The following is a 13,470-nucleotide window of genomic DNA, read 5'->3' on the forward strand; positions in this document are numbered from 1 at the left end:
CAGGCTCAGATGGGAAGGAGGGGAGTGTGGCTGTGATGGGGAGGAGTGCAGTGTGGCTGTGAGCTGGGGAGGAGCAGGTCTCAGTCTGCCTCCAGTTCAGCTTGGATTGAAGTCTGTGCCAGGATTGCCTGAGAGCTGGAGAGGGGGGTGGCTGCATAGTGAGTGAGGGGGGTGGCTGCACGGTGAGTGAGGGAGGGGGTGCACAGTGAGTGAGGCGGACTAAGCAGACAGTCAGTCCTGCACCGTGTCGGGAGATGTGACAGGGAAGCCACTACAGGCCGGAATGTCACCAGGAGGGACCACCAGGGTCCCGGGGGAGCAATAAGGGACCCCTCACTTCTACACAGGAACCCTAAAACTGCAGGTTGCATCCCACTCCTGGACATTATCCCTTGGATTTTGGGCATTGCACCCCACTCCTGGACACTACCTCTGGAGCTATACATTGTAGCCTGCTCCTGGTTACCTTGCCCCAAGGGCTGTGCTTCTCATTCCACTCCTGAATCTGGAGCTTCTCATTGCACCTATCTCCTGGACACTGTACCCCCCGGATTTGGGACATTGCTCCTCTCTCCTGGACACTGTAACCCCCGGATTTGGGACATTGCACCTTTCCCCTGGACACTGAGCCCCTGGATCTTGGACACTGCACCTTCCTCCCAGGCACTGAACCCCCGGATTGTAGTCCCAAATCCCTCATTGCACTACACGCCTGGGAGGTGTACCCCTGGATTTCAGGCAGGCTGCCCCTTCCCTTGGCCCTCCATCCTGGATTCCAGGTTCTTTTGTTGCTAGGAGCCGGGGGAAAGTGCAGGAAAATGTTAACTTGATGCCTGAGACCTGAGCCGAGAAATCCGCCTCCAACACAGCTCTGCCCTGAGCCAAGAGCCTAGAGACCCTTTCTGGATCTCTTCTAGATCCCTTTCTTTGTTACTTCGAGTGGAAACTATTTACATCTTGTTATCCACAAGGTGGGAGACAGCCACAGGTAAGAGAGCCCTCAATCTTACAAGTTGCCCCCTTTTTGTTTTAATGCATTGCTGGGGTCTGTGCATTTCTCATATTGTGCATTGACCTTTCTGGCGTTTGTGATAGATTTGCAGTGGGTTGCAAGGGGTCTCTGCCACAGGGAATGAGGGGCTATGAGCCTCTTGTTGCTGGCTCTTGTGTGTCCCCACTCCCCATCCTTCTGTGTGTCTTAAAGGAGTGATACCTATGTTGTTACCCTTGTGAGTGGGTTTGAATGTGTATATTCTCTCTAATCTGTAAACCCCCAATCCTAAAGAATCAGGCCACTTCGAGATAATAACTAGGACCCCCCCCAAAGCAATTCTGTGTATACGCTGGGACATAAGTAAAGAACCCCCCCACAACCTTGTAACGTTGCCTATGGCAATAACTAAAGCCATGTTCGGTTTGTAATAAGGGGTGTTAATGAGTAAATTCTTACTTATCCCTATGTGCATTCAAGGCTATTTAAATTGTGAATTTCCTAAGAATAAGAAGTGAACCCCCAGTTCTGTATCAGTTGGCACCAATCATCCCCCGTCATTGTATTTCCAGTTAACTCCAGTACTGTACCCGTGTGCATCTAACAACGAAACCCCCTTATCCCAGGGAGTATTTCGAATTAATCAGTGAACCCCTTGTTTTTATCAGTCAGCAATACTCAGTGTGTATTAGTGGGCACCAGTCAGTGAAACCCTACCCCTGTGTGTATGATGGGGCATTATTTATTGCACCACAGACCTGTGTGTTTTTATATGCATTAATCAAACCAACAAGCCTGTGTGTATCAGTTGGCATTATTCAGTGAACCCACAGCCATTGAGTATACTGAAAATGAATCATGAACCCTCAGCCCTGTTTGTATTTGTGTGCAGTAATTAAATCCCGACCTGTAAGTACTGGGAAGCATTAATCAAACCCCAACCTTGTCCCCCTGGCAGCATTCATCAGTGAACCCCAAATCCTGTGTGCTTCCTGGGACATTAATCAATGAAACCCTAGCCCTGTGTGCGTGTTGGATGTATTGATCAGTGTACCCCCTTGTGCGTATGCTTGCGGATAATAATCAATGATCCCCATCCCTGAGTTAAAGGGGGGCAGTAATCCGTGAACTCCAAGACCGTTTTATGTTTTGGGGCAGTGATCAGTGGATGTCTGGCCCTGTGTGTAACCTAGAGAGTAATCAATGAATCGGTGTGTATTGTTTGGGGATCCTCAGCTCTGTGTACATCTAGGTGCATTATTAGAAGAACCCCCTGTGTGTGTGTGTGTATGTTTGTTTGGCTGGTAGACCGTATAATTTAACCCCCAAGCCTTGTGAACACATGCTAGGGCATTAATAAGTGAACCACAAGCCATGTGTGGGGCATTCATTGTTAAACCCCATGCCTTGTGCATATCCTAGGGTGCTACCACTGAACCCCCAGCCCTACACGCATCCTGGGGCATTAATCACTGCCCCCCAGCGTTGTGTGCATCTTAAGGCATTAGTCAGTGAGCCCCCAGCTCTGTGTGTATATCAGTGGGTACTAATCTGTGAACCCTCAGTGCTGTGTGTATGGTAATGGGAACTAAGGAGCTTATTGCTGTGCTATAGGCACCTAGCTGAAAACTCAAACTCTGTTTATCTAGAGAAGGGAGAGAGCAGCCTAACCTTACTCTGTATGCATTCATCCTGCACAATCCGTGGGTTGGGGGGAATCTAGGGGCTGGGGGAGGGAGACGAGGTAGCTGCTGCTGTATCTTGAGACAAGGAAAGAGGTTACATGAAAATGCAGCCAGATGTGAGCTGGCTCCGCAGCACCATGAATGGCAACAATTAAGCGCAGGATCCTTTGTTCTGAGCTGCTAGGGAGCCAGACTCAACTTGGGGTTCTGAGATTTGGAATTTGGATATCGCCAAGTTTAACTGGTCAGATGCCTCGGGCGAGCTTTCATTTAGAGTTTCTTGTGAATTTAGTGCCTGGCCTGTTACCTGAGATCTCACTTCAAAAATGGGGTAAAGGCAAGAATGACCTCTTTCGCTCTCTCTGCACCCCAATTCCTCTCCGCCATGGGCCATATTTACGTCCCCTCTTATCGTGCAAGTTTTTTAGGCTTTAATGCATGCACACCATTAATAATGCTTTGTGGCCTCTCAGCCTCCCCACCATATGGAAGTCTTTGGCCAGCTGCAGAGAGTGGTGTGATCTGCATCACATTCTGAATCTCTTAGTTATTTATGTCCCCTGTATAGCTGTGAATTTCTTTTCTGTTCAGGTGTGTCTGTTTTATTTGTGCAGATATATATATGTCCCCAGCTCAAAGCAATGATCCTGCACAGCAAATGCCTGTTGTTTGCAGGGCTTTTAGCTTTCCTCTCCCCTTTGTTGCCTTTGCCGTAAAAGAGAAGGTGCCATTTCCCATCATTCTGCACAAATTGTTTGAATTAATGCAAGTGTGAATTGTTAAGGTTGTGAAGGGGTCCATTACCATATCAAAGCTTCCCCCAGCTCTGCCTCAATTGAGAAAACTTTAGCTCCCATTCCCCCTGTAAGCAGGGGCCCGAAAGGGCAGGGGCAGAAAATGGGACTTTGGATGGAAGCTGCTGCTGCTGCCGCTGTTTTGCAGTTGCATTGACTAAGGAACATTTTGGATGAAACCCTTGAAAAGGACTAATCTGTTTTGTGCAGTGTAAAGTGACCTTTCCTGTGGTGTAGCTTGATCTTTGCAGATCCAGGCCATTTTTAGTGAAATTCTTCGACATTGCCCCCAGCCCCCCCTGTCGCTTAATTTGTAAGCCTCCCATATGTTCCTGATAAGATCTGCTCATATCTCAAGATCACAAAAATCATAGCCAGTGACTCCTACTTTAACCCAGTGTTCGCTAGAGGCCTATTTGCAATATACCCCATGGGTACATCAAGGGTTAAACCAGATGTCCCTTAAGGTCTGATGCTGGAAAATGAGTACATTGCTGGTCTCCCAGTCTACCTTGTTCAAACTATTAACTGCTTGCATGCTTTTGCGTGTTATTGTAACATGTCTTAAGAATCACAACGCACAGTATCGTTTGTCACCCGTTTTGACAGCTTTGTATAATTATTTGAATGCTCGTCATGACATTTGACATAAATCTAGTTAACACAGATTTAAGTTGATCATTTGAGTCTTTCAAACAGAGTTGGCGTACATAATGTTAGATTTTCTTTCACCTCTGACTCCTAGATATGCAAAATAATGTAAAAATTAAAAAATAAATAAGTATAAAGTGCTATTAAAAAAACAAAAAACAAATCTTGCCAAATAGAATTTGTAGTGTATATTTTAAACGCTAGCTGTAGCTTTTGTATTTCATTACAATATATTAAAAATCAATGGATCAAATTAGACCAGCTTGGAGACATGCAAAATAACTTAGTCCACAATACACAGGGCCTGTTACTTTCATTTTTTTTTTTTTTTCTTTCTTTCTTTTCTTTAGGCGAGGCATGGCATTTTATTCTGTTACCATTGCCAAAAGGGATATTTCCTTTACTTGGATCTATAGTCTGTCTTATGTGTTATCTATTTTATAACTGTAAGTTGAGAATTTGAAAGGTATTAAAAGTTTGTGCATAGTCCAGTTTATGCGTCGAAATGAATTTATAGACGGATAGCAGAATTCTAACCTGGAATTGATAGTTCTTTTCTTGGAAGTGCCCTGGCCTGCAGTTTACCAGAATTTGCTGAATTTATTTATTTAAAAGCAGAGCAGCCACTCGGGGTGAAGTGACAGCCAATTACTTGATTTCAAACTTTGCTATTAAGCAGAGAGCTTGGCTGGAACCTTAACCCCTTGAGAGACAGGAGTTGGGCAAATCCTTTTATATTATTACATGTGTAGCATGCCATGGATCCTTAAGGGGTTAAACCTAGGTCTGAAAAGTGCATTGCCCCAAGTCCTTTGCTGTCTACAGTGCTATATTTGGGAATCCGGAATGGAGACACGTTTTGAGAGCCCGAGTCACTCTTGTATTGATAACTAAAGCTTTTAAATTCTATGGTAAAAAATAAATATTGGGTCTTTTAAGGATATTTTTTTTAAAAATCCCTTTAAGGAAATGCTCTTCAGGTATTGTGATGATGTTACAAATCTCATTCATTTTTGAGGTTTAAAATAAAACCTACCTCCTAGCATGTGACAGATCGGCCATTTTTAGTCACTTTTGTATTACTGTTAAAACGCACCCACACATATAGATCCTTAATGTTTGTGCACATCAGGATATTACAGTAGGCGAGCTAAAACCATGCAATTATTTCACGTTTTAACTTGAATTCCCAATAAAAAAATAAATAAAAAAGCTAGCTTTAAAAAGGGTTTGGTTTTCTTTTTCATTTCGTTAATGATTTTAACTTCAAACAGGGCACCTAACCCATATACTGCAGGGACATGTTCTAGTACCCAGCTCCCCCCCAGCATACCCTACAGACATTCAAGCAAGTTTTCTTTTATTGTCCTAATTTTGTACAATTACTAGGTACATTCCTGCCCTAGTTTCAGGGTGGTTCTCACTTTTTTTTTTTTTTTATTCATTTGCAAGATACTCTACCTTCAGTAAAGAGAAAAGTGCAATCATTTAAGTCTGCACTCACTACCATTGTGTGTGTGCTTCACCTGAAATGTAGAGAGTTAACCCTGCAGGTCTAATGGGAGGAGGGGATCATGGAATTGTGTACAGCCTGTCTGTTGACAGCTTTATATTTGTATTTTCAACTATCAGACTTAATAGATAGAGTTCTCACAGAGTTTTGGGAAGGGTGCCCATGACTTCTGTTTTTTTTTGTTTGTTTTCTTTAGTATATCCTTCTTTTTTCTTTTTTTTTTTTTTTTGCCACTGCAAGGTTTAATGTTGCACCCACCAGATTCCCTGTTTAAATAAATATTGTGTATTTCAATCTTATAACTTTTTATTTCTCTGTGTGCTGCGCTGCTATGACATATTTTATTTACAGAAATGTGTTTCTTTATTTATTTACTTTGCAGCTTTTTATACACCATCTGGGAACCTTTCAAACGCAAATTGTGTTTCCGTAGATTTATTAAACAATTTAGTGTGTGTTTCCGGTGGCGGGTTCTATGGTTTGTGAATCTTTTCCACAGCTATTATCTGAGCCTAAATAATTTTTAAGGTCGAATGTTCCAAATTTGTTACAGTTTCAGTGAAATCCATGTGTTTACAGTGAATACTATATATGTGTGTGTGTATGTATATATCACAGAGAATAGAACGTACTCTACTTTTCTTTATAAATGGCAAATTTGCATAAACCAGTGGGGTGCTTTTTGTGTTTGGTCTCTCCATAACTTATTTAGTACTAAGCTGTATATCGTATCTATATACACGTATCTTATTTTTATCTTCATCTGTAATGCTTTCAGGTTAGGTACATAGTTATTAAGCTTTGAATCCAGAATGAAGCCTGTTTAGGGCTTGTTTTTTTAATTCCGTAGTGCTTGGATAATTACAGGAAAACAGAAATAATGGCACCTTCTAAACAATGAGCCCACTTCTTGTAGTGGAGTTTACGCCATTTGGAAAATCTGCCAAGCACAGCTGTAACCAGAGGAGCTGGTTTCTGTCCCAACAATGTCCCATTGTAGCAGTGACCTGATTCATTCTCAGAGAAATGTGCATTTTTTTTTCTTCCCTTAAATTAATCTGGTTGTCCTGGGTTATATTCTCTGTAATTGTGTATTGCTGAGAGATAGCAGGGTCTGTTGCTAAAAGTACAAAGACTCACTGATGGGTTTATTTACTAAACAGTTAATTGGATTGACATAGAAACTGAAAACTTGGGCCAAAATAGGCAAATAATGAATATAGCCAGGTATTCATTTTTCTAACTGTTTTTTTGTTTGTTTTTTTTAGCAAAATATATCAAAATTTATCCTGAGCTCTAAACAGTTTGCAATTTAATGAGTAAACCTTACAATTCTGAAATATTCAGAAGGCTTTATGCAGTATAGCAGGGAAAGATAAACAATATCTGCTGATGTTTCCGAATTTATTTGAAGTTCAGTGAAGTTGTGAATACAGCAGTGTTGGCGAATTTGCCAAGTTCAGCTGTTCTGGCCCACATTTTGCCAATTCATTTTTCAGTTCATTGTTCAGTAAATATATCCCATTAGTTGAAGAGATGCCCAACTTTCATGTTTAACATAGTTGTCGTGTGTTGATTTTTAGTTTATTAATGGGGGTACATACACAGAAACTCATTAAGCATCCACTGGGCTGCTGCAATAATAAAAATAATAATAAAAAAAACTACTAATCTTAAGTAGGGCAAGATAATCAAACACTTCGCAAGTTGACTGGAGCAAACACCCCTCTTACCACCTGCCGGTAAAGTGCAGCTCACAGCAAAACGCTATTGATTGGTTCTGAGACACAAGGCTGGCTTAAATACAATTTGTTTAATTACAACAAAATGCAGTTTTATGAAGTGATCTACTTTGTCTAAGCAGAGGATTTTATGTGCTGTGCACTGGTAAGCAAAATCCCATCACAGTTGTATAAATGTGTTCAATTTCTGGAGAAGCTAAAAGGGGTAGGGGGAGATCAATTTGCTCAAGAAATGGGATTTTCTAGTACCTGAATATTTGTTACTTTAATACAATGATTAACCCCTTAAGGACACATGACATGTGTGACATGTCATGATTCCCTTTTATTTCAGAAGTTTGGTCCTTAAGGGGTTAATAGGGTCAGGTCTTGCATGCTGCTTAATATGGACGGTGCGTTTTCAGTCGAACCCAAGGATTTGCGAAGTTTTTTGGGGGGAAATATTGTTAAGTAATTTTTTTCTTTGTTGAAGAATAATGCAAATCCTTTAAAATATATTCTTGACTCAAACAAGAGATAAAATGTAATTACTGTTCAGAGCAGCCTGTCAGACGCTGAATTCTGCTTTGTAATTCCCAGATTTTAGTTCTGCGTTGTTGAAATGAATCGTCTGTCACTCTTTTGATTAAGTCCTTATTTCCAGTACAGCATTTTTATGGTTTTTGCATGATGTCACAGCCAGCGAGTGCAAAACCTATGCACCTGCTTTTTACATTCCTGGTAAGCCGTGATAGCAGTTTAAGTGTTTGAGCACCTGCCTCGGTTTTATGCTTCCTTTTTTGTTTCCACAACTGATCTTGCTGTAATCATTCTGACAGACTGCAGCCAGGCCATAAAATCCTGTGTACAAGAATTTCCGGGGTAACCGGTCAAGTACAAAGGATGAATGTCACTTGCAGCAGACCAGCTTCCATCTTCCACTTGCCACAGGCTACATTGTAGCCTGCTCTATGCCGGAAGTAATGACTCCCTGTTTGCCGCGACACATTAATCATGGGCTGCCTGGTACTTGTGGGGGGAAATGGGCCCCTGTTGGTCTCGCCATTGATTTTTACAATATGTAAGGGAATACGTTGTAAATACTTGCCCGCACTCTCTGTATTTTAGTGAAGAATCTTGTTGCTTCAAGAGTAGTGCTTAAAATTCAAAAGTCTTCCGGGGATGAGGCTATTGGGTCGGGGGTTATGCGTTTTTCGATTGCAGCTGTGCAAATGTATGTCAGTCACAGTCTGATTTGCCAATTAGTCTCAGTTTATTGAGTAACCAGGGCTGCTGGATGCACCTTGTATTCGGTTTAAACGGAATGTTGAGACTGCCTGTCACAATACTAGCTGGAAGGTTTAATGTTCTAACACTTTTGTGCCACTTTCTTTTTTTTTTTCTTTTTTTTTCTTTTTTTCTACTGGTTTGATGCAGAGGACAAAAGACCTCTCAATTTAAGAGCATGCACTGGAGTTTTTAAAGGCACAGCATCTTAATGATTTTATTTGAAAGCATAACACGATGAGCTTGTTTGTGTGCGTGTGTGTATAGTTTTATTAGAAATTGCTGCAGTGTGGGGATCCCTGCAGAGTCCCTTCTCACAGACTGCTCTCAAACTGAGCACGGTAGTCTTGCCAAGGAGCCCCGATGCCATGATTAGTAAAGCGGATAAATCCGCAGGAAAAAATAACAACAAAACAACCTTCAGCACAAATATAGCTATACTAAAATAGAAAAATTTGATGGGTATCTTTTTGGGGGTGGGGGGTGTGGTATGAGGTGTTTGTTTGACATGTTTGTTTGTTTAACTTAGAAACATATCACATTGTATTGATGTGTATGCAATGCTTAAGACCGTTTTATAAATAGTTTACAAGCCAGGCAGCCAAAACAGGGAACCCAGTCTGTGGTGTGTTGCCGACCTCTGGCAAAGCATCATGGGAGTTGTAGTTCAGAACAGCTGTAGTCTGCCTTTTTATAATGGCCATGCCAGCTATGTGCTCTATTTCTTGTTGTAGTCATTTTCTCTAGTGTCATTTTTTTACTGTAATGGAATTATTTAAAGCACAGCTTTATTTTAAGAATACGGTATTGTTTGGCGGGAGATTAGCTTTATCCTTCTCTCGAAGACATAAGGGTTAGGATTATACCCTATACTTGCACGAAAGCATTGTGTTCATGCCTAGGGTTTACATGCTGGTTACTTTGCTCTCTTCAAATTATTTCCGATAATAAAAGCATTTCAGTACCAAGGAATTTCAATGTCAAGATTTTTGACGTGTTTTTCTAGCCGTCTAAAAGTTTATTTCATCATTTTTGGTTTTCATGGCTGATTTCAGATTGCGTGAATCCGTGCGTTCTAGAACTCTGGGGTGGAAGGCGGATCCTTTTGTAACTTGTTTTATGTCTGTTTGAGTAGCACTTTATGTTCTGCCTTGGTATTTTCCTATCAATCAACACCTCAAACCGATTATTGCTGTGGATACAGATGACAGAATAATCTAACACCCATTACTGTCAAAATTGTTCTTGGCAGCAACATGGTGGGATAACCTTCTTGTAGATTCTTAGACTTTCTCCTGTCGAAAAATCTGCAGTCCTTGTAAGAGGTTGTTGCATTGCTGAAGTACATAAAGTTGCTGTCCTCTTCAGATTCCTGGGCAAGCTATTTCTAGTGTTAAATTTAACTTTGCTGTATTTTTCATACAAGTACTAGTCTAGTGAATGAGAGATATCTTTCTTTCTTTTTTCAAATCTATTTTGAGTAGCCAAATGCCAAATATAACATGCATCATAATATCAGTTATTTAAGTCTATGAAATATAGATCAAATTCTTTTTTTTAAAAAAAAATTTAAAAATGTTTTTTACATTTTTTTTTTTTTTAAAGGAAATGTTATTCTTCTGTGTGTACTTATAAATTTTATGCATACATGGTGAATGTTAAATATCCTTTAGTATTTACTACCTGCCTAACTTTTAATGGGTAGCTGCAGAATATGTTGTCGCTATATAAATAATTTTATGCAGAAAATGCAATATTTGTTAAGAAATCGCAAACTGATCCTAAAAGGTTGCACTCTAATCATACGCAAGGTTTGTCAGCACCCTGGTTTCTTTTTCTCCTTTTTATTTTTTTATTTATGACCTTAAGGCTGCATTCTCTACCTGAGTGTGGATAATTGTGGCTGACTTTACTTATTTTTTTTTTTATGCTATTACACCGTGTTTTTTGGTTTTTTTTTTCTACTTATAGTTCATTGCTGTATTGCTGAATCTTTCCTATTATTGGATAGTTGTTGTCACCCCTATCCAGCCCTTTATTGCCCAGGGCGAATGGTAGTTGTAAGTTTCCAGCAGTTGGCGACAGACTTTAGATGCTAGTTCCTGGGTTTGTGCTATCACTAGCAGACTTGGAATTCAGTTGTATTCCCTGGGGTCCCATCGGTTGCCTAGAAGCGTCCTGTACTCTGCTAGTGGCATCCAACAGGTACTGCTTTCTGAAAAGTGTGTGTGTGTGTGTGTGTGTGTTATTTTCTATAATCATAGTCCCTGGTGGTATATTTTTTGTTTAAAGGTCATACTGCTAGAACAGATTTATTCTCCTAACAAGACTTACAGCTTAGAATGTTCATAGAGCCTGTAGATTGCAAACATACTAAGACCCCCCCTTCCCCCCCCACCTAATTTTCTTTGTAAGACAAGTTCGTTTTTTTTGTTTGTTTTTTTGTTTGTTGTTTTTTTTGTTAGAAGGTTGATTGTGTCCTGCCTTTTATCTTCCTGTTGATAAAAGAAACAGTCACTATTGCCACACTTAAAGCATTCCTTGCTGTCGATACAAAGGACAGTAGAGTTTTTTTTTTTTTTTTTTTTTAACAAGTCAAAGCCTTTATTTTTAGGCTGCTTAATATTCAGGGCATGTTTCTGTTGAGCTTTCCTGGTGTACTTGAAGGGGGGGTTGGGCTGAGTATTTTAACATAGAGACATTCCCAGTATATCCATAACAATAGAGTAAAAAGGTTTTTAGTTAAGAAGATGAGCCTGGATATTCTGCAGTGCCCCTGCTGCATGTTGCATTTTTAGCTATTAAGCCCCTTTCATCCTTAGCAGTAAACAGACCAACTCCTAGGTCTGTCTGCTTGTTTGTTTTAACTGTTAGAAGTTAGCCTTTTTTTTCTGTTTTGGGTGGTCTCTGGTTACTGATTAAGGCAGAGATAGCAGGGGCGTGTTATTTTCACCTGCAGGAACATTTGGGTAATTTAAAAAGTGAAGTCTGCTCAGCTTCTTAAAACCTGAAGGGTTTGTGCTTCCTGCTGAGTATTTGGTGACGGTCATTATGAAGTCAGCAGTGATCTGACTGATTGTTCAGAAAGGAATTCTACTGGAAGGGGTTCTTCTCTCTTTTGGGCTGTGCAAGCTATTTAATGTAATTTTTTTTTGCTAATTTGTGTTACCTATAGAGGGAGCTTGCAAATGACCTAATCAGTTTGGAATGAAATTCATTTTCTGTTTATTTTTTCAAGACTTACATTGCTGATGGACTCTAAAACTCTTATTGCATGTGCATTTTGGATTTTGCATCCGATGTAGAGCTCGTGTGATGGCTTCTTAAACTCCATGAGTGTATTTCTTTATTTTTATTGAAAAGAACACTGGATCTGGATAAAGGCATAGCTTTGGAGCAATGCATGAATGAGGCTCTGTAGGCCTTTGTAACTGCTGAGAAGACTGTATTATACAAACCTCATGTACATTAGGCAAATTAGACGTACTCAACTTTACTGCATGTTTATAATCTAGAAACTAAAATCTTTTTCGTCTCCGGATCTGCATTTGTAAAAGGAATTTCCTTGCAGGAGGTTTTCAGACTTTTAAACAAGATCCCCAGCGTGTTGAAAGATTATTACCCTGCGATTAACACTCTCACCTGAACAGTGCCATTCCGGCAGCCTATTCAATTGATTCGTATCACCTATTGCATTAAAAAGGTAAAAAAAAAAAAAAAAAAGAAATTAACATAGTCCAGCTTTACATGTCAATAACCACATTGTGTTTTGTATTTTTTTATTTTTTTTATTTTTTTACACGTTTTTGTTTCGTTTTTTTTTGTCTGATGTGTTCTAGGTATTTGGAGCATGTCTTATATCGTTTGCCAGCCTCATTTATTTTAATCTGAAGATTAAGTGTAACTTCGATTCTATCCTGCATTTTCTGTTGTGTAAAGTAAAACTCTAACTATAATGGCCATTTTAGAATATAAAAAAAAAAAAAGCTTATGTTTTTCATCTCCTGAAACTATAAATCCTTACAGTTAAGTACGAGCATTTTCCATCTCATTTTTGTTGAACCGAGTGCTCCATATTAAACTGCACTTACATGTGCTGAATAATCAAAATAGTTCAAAAAAATTGCTGCGCATTTTTCATTGAGTCTGTTGGACGAATAGTTTGATTAGTAATTTTTGCAATGTATTTTCTTTTTTTTTTTTTATTGCTTATTGAAATTCCTTTGACAGTCGGTTTCTGTGATAATTTGTCTCGGAGCGTGGGAACTCTTCTTATTTCCAAAATACATTTATTCTAAAGTTTCCTTGAGCAGCTAGTGCACGCAGCAGTCTTGTTTACTCAAATGCTTTGAGGCGTTTGGAGTAAAACATTGTCTTGCCAGATTGCTGGCTTCTGAGTTTTGATTTAGTGCTGCATCCATCTTGTTGCAGTACTTGGATTTTGTGCTGTGTGTTAGCTAGGCCTTGCCGTCGTCGTGCCAATGTTTTATTTATACTGTCTAATCCCAGCTAATGTGAAAAGTCAGTTTGTTATTCTAACACAAAATGGCCTTTTAAGTAGGGAAACGGTTAAGTAGATCTCTTATAATAAGTTGTTTTCTGATACAGAGATTTACGATACTGGCAAGGACTATTGTGTAGGCATTACCCTCTCTCAGCGTGGGCAATGCATTATCTTAACAATTCTCTGCCACGTTTCATACAGCGCATTTTCATAAAAGGGTAAGAATATTAGCCACACAATTGCTCTCCAATAGGATTAAAGAAGCATGAATTAATAGGAAATAAATGCAGTCTGGATTGTGAACCATTGTCAGAATTTCAAATG

At 39.8% G+C, this 13,470-nt stretch overlaps 1 protein-coding gene across 17 annotated transcripts in view; it reads left to right on the top strand.

Moving 5' to 3' along the window:
- The first annotated feature begins 205 nt into the window (after window positions 1-205).
- Window positions 206-13,470, top strand: part of ADGRL2 (adhesion G protein-coupled receptor L2) — a 154,803-nt gene continuing 141,538 nt past the window's right edge. For all 17 annotated transcript variants that reach the window (XM_063427972.1, XM_063427973.1, XM_063427980.1 and 14 more), the window contains exon 1: window positions 206-988. The gene's annotated coding sequence lies outside the window, so the exon portion shown is untranslated. The remainder of the gene's footprint in view (window positions 989-13,470) is intronic.

This window comes from Pelobates fuscus, chromosome 7 (genome assembly GCF_036172605.1).
Source record: "Pelobates fuscus isolate aPelFus1 chromosome 7, aPelFus1.pri, whole genome shotgun sequence".
In the NCBI taxonomy this organism is placed as follows: Eukaryota; Metazoa; Chordata; class Amphibia; order Anura; family Pelobatidae; genus Pelobates; species Pelobates fuscus.